We start from the raw sequence: 6,311 nt of genomic DNA, 5'->3' as shown, positions 1-6,311 counted from the left end.
TCTTCGGCCGACGTTCATCTAATGATTTTTCTGACGTTTCGCCAGCACGAGTGGCCGGCATTGTCAAAGCTTCACCCTCCATTGCCAGCCACTCGTGCTGGCGAAACGTCAGAAAAATCATTAGATGAACGTCGGCCGAAGAACCCGAGATAGAAGCCAATAGGCAGTTTGTCAACAAGTGGCCACGAAAGCCTTAACAATTTTGTAATGAGGAAGTATTGAATAGGATTGGGGAGAAGAAAAGTTTGTGGCACAACTTGACCAGAAGAAGGGATCGGTTGGTAGGACATGTTCTGAGGCATCAAGGGATCACCAATTTAGTATTGGAGGGCAGCGTGGAGGATAAAAATCGTAGAGGGAGACCAAACTATGAATACACTAAGCAGATTCAGAAGGATGTAGGTTGCAGTAGGTACTGGGAGATGAAGAAACTTGCACAGGATAGAGTAGCATGGAGAGCTGCATCAAACCAGTCTCAGGACTGAAGACCACAACAACGACAACAGCCACTATTAGCCTCGTAAGAGGAAAGCGCCAAACATATTTATCCGCTAGCTATGTGGTGACGTGCTGACCTGTGGAAACGCGACTGTTATGGTTCGCGGTTCCAGGCTCGCTGAATGTAACGTTTTTATCCCATCTGTGTAAGAGCTACAAGCAGTCAGATCAAACATCGATAAGCAAATCGTAAGAAAATACTTTGAGCTCATAGTGCAATGGTGAAAAACTTACAATGCTGCACAACAGGTAACGCCTCTTTCCGCTGCTGACAAGCAAATTTTGGGTTTCTAGGAATACGTAACTTTATTTATGAAATGCCACATTTGCATACCTGTTGAGTATGACACAGCATACCATTTAAACACAAACCCAATCGAAATCTCAGTGAAGAGTGTTTTATTAATGCGTGCAGACAGAAGCACGCTTGGGTACAGATACTCAGTTTTATTAAAACAAACTTACTTTCGTCGTAAGGTTATCGTGGGTAGTTTTATTTTATTTCTTACGATACAGTGCACAGTTTTCGTAAGGTTTCTTTTAGTGTTGTTAAAACAATACTAAACATGAGAGAGAAATTAATCATCAACGATATATGCGAATTCTCTGATTTTATCTATAATAGTCTGACAATGCACATGCAGTTTATTGATTACATGCATGTACAGGGTGGTTCAAAAGTTCAGAAACACCCTGACAAAATCCAAATGGAGTAGCAAACAAGGAAACGGAGTCGCTACACACGAGGAACGGGAAGGGGGAAACTTTATAGGCTATGCCACCAACATGGCAGCCATCTTAAAAAGCCGCCATCTTGGATTCAACTCCAAAATTTCAAATGGGAATGTGATCATGTGACATATCAAACAGATAGAGAATTTCACCAGAAAAACAATGCCGTTGTTATTTTAAACATTGCTGTATTCATTCTCCGGTTATAGCCAATTACTTGCGGCAGCAGTGGGACGCTTGGCAGCGTGAGTATTACGTACTGAGAAGTCATAAAAGGGATTCTGAAACGGTGCAAAGTGACTATCCCATGCCTGATATGTTACTTGTGTTTAACTGTTAGGTATCATTTACTCATGCTAACGTTTTAATCATTGTTTCCTTATTTACAGGTTACAAAATGTCCTTAACACATGAAGAACGCATCAGGAGAAAGAAGCACACGGGTCATTGCTGAGGATTTCAACAGTCGTCACCCAACCAGACAGCCAGCCCATCGCTCAAAGCGCAGTTGCTTTTGGCCAAATTCCGAGCAACAGTTTATGTCGCAGATAAACCTAAGGCTGGAAGACCAAACTCCACCACCGATGAAGCAACAACAGTGAGCGTGTTGGCATCATTTAGCAAGAGTCCGCAACGGAGTACTCGTCGCCTGTCACAAGAATGTTGGATTAGCCGTACCTCCATACTGCGGATTTTATCGCAGCACAAATGGCACCCATACAAAATTCAACTGCTCCAACACCTGAACGAGGATGACCCAGACCGTTGGGTACAATTCGCAGAATGGGTGACACAGCAGCTGCAGATAAACCCACGTTTCCCCTATCAGGTGCTGTTCAGTTATCAGTGGTGAAGTGAACAAGCAGAATCACAGATACTGGTCCGACACAAATCTGCACTGGATTGATGCTTCCAAAATGGTCGACTCACAAAAAGTGGTGGTCTGGTGTGGTGTGTGGGGTACCAAAGGCGTTGGACCTTTTTTTATTGATGGTACGTTAACAGCCAACGGTTATCTGAGGTTATTGTATGAAGAAGTGTTTCCCTCGTTGTTAACGGAGGACGGGACATTTCCGGAATTCTTCATGCATGATGGAACCCCACCACATTATGGGCACAATGTGCGAGCATACCTGGATGTCCAGTTCCCTCAAAAGTGGATTGGTCGTAGGGGTGCTGTGGAGGGGCCACCACGTTCACCAGATTTGACTCCTTTTGATTTTCATCTTTGGGGTCATGTCAAAGCACCGGTTTATTCTGTGAAAATACGGGAGTTGCATCATCTAAAGCAGCGCATTGTTGGTACGTGTGGTCAAGTTCCGCCAGATGTGTTGGTCAAAGTTCATCAGGACTGGGTTCGGAGGATAGCATTAACAATCCAACATAATGGACAACATATCGAGCCATTCCTATGACTGTTGGTAGTCTCTCTGGGCTGTGTAACACCGGCGTAACGTCTCTGTGGCACGTAACACACATGCTGCCGAGTGTCCCACCGCTGTCACATGTAACTCGCTATAACCCGAGAATGAATAAAGCTATGTTTAAAATAACAACGGAATTGTTTTTTCTGGTGAAATTCTCTATCTGTTTGATATGTCACATGACCACATTCCCATTTGAAATATTGGAGTTGAATCCAAGATAGCGGCTTTCAAGATGGCCGCCATGTTGGTGGCATAGCCTATAAAGTTTCCCCCTTCCCGTTCCTCTTGTGTAGGGACTCTGTTTCCTTGTTTGCTACTCCATTTGGATTTTATCAGGGTGTTTCCGGACTTTTGGACCACCCTGTAGAAAACTTGTTCTGAGCTAAAGCTGTCAAACAAGGTTTGAAGAAGAATAAAATGCCACTACCAGACAACAGCTAATGTAGAAAATACTTTTCTGACTATTTTGGCACGATGCACTCTCCCCATACATTATACAAAAGCTTCGAGACACATCTGCTGCCTGGCCGTCTATTAAACCTGAAAAGAACAAAATGACGCAGAAGTTAGAGTTTTTTCCACATGCGACTATTTTGGGTTGAGAAGTGAAGAGAATTATGTTCAAAGTTCCATTAAATTGCGTTTTTAAAAAATGTAGTAGCGAATGTAATAGAACACGCGACGTGTTATCAACAGTGAGCGACGCTTACCATTACGCTACTAAATGTGACGTAGCTACAGCACCTCTGGAAGTTAACAACAGTTCCTCCAGAACTTCGGCATTCCACAGTGCTGTGAGATAATGCATGTGGCCGAATCTAGACTTCTGAGAGACAGACAGTTACAGCATTTCTTTTGACTGCACGATGGTTTCAACAAACAGATAGTGCAATAGAGTAGCTCAAATAGAAAGGAACACTTCCTATTTAAATTTCTGCATCCTATACTGTTGGCAGTTCTGTGTAGGTGGCAGTTACGTTATTTTATTTCGGTGATTACAAAATAGAGTCGAATGTATGCACTGGGTAGCCAAGGCAGCTAGTTCATAACGATTCGGTCAACCAAATAAATGAATGTGCTGAACATCCTGCAAACCACTACAGCGAGCCTGTGTGTCAGAATTCTCATCTTGTGTGCCGCAACGGTGTAATGACAGAGAAATGAGTCGTAGAGAAGAGGGTTTGGTGGTCTGTTGAACTGAGGATAGTTTCGTCTGATGATGGTCTCGGTTCGATTATAATTTCTCCCGATAATTTTTAATAGGGAGAGGCAGATTTATTCTCTTCTGGCTACGCCAAGTGAAGAAGGTATAATGGCATTGTGGTCTGAAAATCACATTAAACATGATATTCCTTCTCTACCAAGTAGACGTTATATGGAACCACAATAAATTAAGGAGTGGCGACATGTAGAAACTATATCACCAGTAACCTTTCTTATACTAGTTATTTATTTCTAGTGACGAAACAAACCCTGTGTATGGTCACAGGACACTTATTCCGTCTTTTATTTGAGCTTCTGTATGACGATAAAATTGGTTCTGAACTGGGAATGCAACTCAGACCACCCTTAACGCGGAATTTGATCCCTTCGTGACAATAGAGCTCGACTACAACTTGTTGTTTGTTCAAAAGTGCAGATTCCTCAACATCTCCACATATTGCGCATGAATGGGTTGGAATCCTGGATCAGCACTAAACTTTTCACTATGTATTATCAAGCCTTAGCATGAGAACACCTGCTGTTGGATAATAATTTTTACTTTTAATGCATTTTCATTCGTTGTCAACTCTAACGATATCTGACGTTTGTGACTCCCAGTGAGACACAGAACTATTTGCGAGATCACTGTAAGTTCAAGGATGTTATTCCGAGCTGCTGGTGGAGAAAAGTTCGCTAAGTGTCGCCTCTTTGTGTGTAGTCAACAACGATATGTTTGGGGTTCGATTCTCAGTCAGCACTGAACACTTCGTCATATTATTTCTATTTTAAACATGCTCACATGTCGCTGCTGGTGTAACAAACCCATACTTAACGTTCATTTTCTCTAGAATATAACAGCGATACGTGCCGGGTTGGAGTCCTGGGAAGGAAAAATTAATGTTTCGTCTCGTCGTTTCATTTAATACATCTAGCTACTGCCGAGAAAATCCGATATGTCAAAGTTGATTGTGCTTCGATAAGAATCCGATTAGGTTCTGGGCTCGAATCCCTGTCCAACACAAAGCTTTAACTCACTGCATTTCAAGTAAGTTACTTCTGAAGTAGCAATATTTAACATCTCTCGTAGTTCGTTAACAGGGACAATAGACGCTGGGTAGGAATTCGCGTCCGTTAAAAATGTTACGTTATGTAATTAAAAGTTGATATTTACTAACTGATACTGTCCAAAAATGAGGTATATCACTCTCTTTATGCCTAGTCAGGAATGACTGTTAATTTCCTTCAGTCACGAAATCTTAGTTTGCATGAGTTGAGTTTGAATCCATATGCAGAACGAGTCGGTTCGTCGTGTCATTTGAAGTTCATACATATTTTCAACTAGCTGCTCGTGAATAACGTAAATTTTTAATGACATTTTGTGTTAAATAACAAGTATGGTATGTTACTTTGAAGAGGAAATCATGAATACGACGAACTTACTACGTGCATTACCTATCTGACGTAATAATGAGAGTGCTAACATTTCAGATATGTCAGTTATTGCAATACATGGGAGCTTACAAGCCTTAAGGACAGTCTTATCTGTGATGAGGTGTTCCCTGATATTTTTAGTATTGTGGTACTATAGTCTATTCACCGAGAGCTGGGACGAAACATAAACAGTGTCACGTGAGCGACTACGCTCGTTTCCAGAGAAAGCATTCGGTGTTCACGTGATACGTAGGGGTATGGAAAATCCTTGGCGCACATTTTGCAGCTGGTGGCGTTCGGCTGGCTGCCGAGCTGTCACAGCAGACCGTGAGAAACCTGGGCAACAATGTACGAAATAAATTTAACAATAATGTTAAAATAATGTTAAACTGATGTGAATTAAACAGACTGACGGTGTCGCCATGGGTAGCTCCCTGTCTCCTTTGGTCGCCAACCTTTTTATGGAGGATTTTGAAGAGAGAGCGCTTGAATCAGTTACCCTGAAGCCAACAGTTTTTTGGCGGTATGTGGATGACACTTTCATAGTGTGGCCTCACGGAGAAGATAAAATAATGGTGTTTCTACATCACCTCAACTCCATTCATAGCAACATCCTGTTCACCATGGAAATAGAGAAAGATGGTTGTTTGCCTTTCTTGGATGTCCTGGTTAGAAGGAAGAATGGTGGTTTCTAGGGCATTCAGTTTACCGGAAACCCACTCATACTGATTTGTACCTGCAAGCATCGAGTTGCCATCACCCATTGCAAACCATGAGTTTGCTTAAAACGCTTGTTTATAGAGCTCATACTGTCTCAGATCTAGATAGCTTATCTCAAGAACTCGCCCATCTAAAGACAGTATTCAGCGAAAATGGGTATTCCATCCGGCAGATTAACAGGGCACTAACAGTTAAAACTAAGAAGCAGGAAGTGAATAAAGAGGAGAACATGCTGGAACAATCTTTAGCTTTTCTTCCTTTCGTTGGCAACACTTCGTTTAAAATAGCAAGAATCCTCCG

Source organism: Schistocerca cancellata, chromosome 9, assembly GCF_023864275.1.
Source record: "Schistocerca cancellata isolate TAMUIC-IGC-003103 chromosome 9, iqSchCanc2.1, whole genome shotgun sequence".
In the NCBI taxonomy this organism is placed as follows: domain Eukaryota; kingdom Metazoa; phylum Arthropoda; class Insecta; order Orthoptera; family Acrididae; genus Schistocerca; species Schistocerca cancellata.
The sequence above is the reverse complement of the archived record's forward strand: the minus strand, read 5'-3'. Positions refer to the sequence as shown.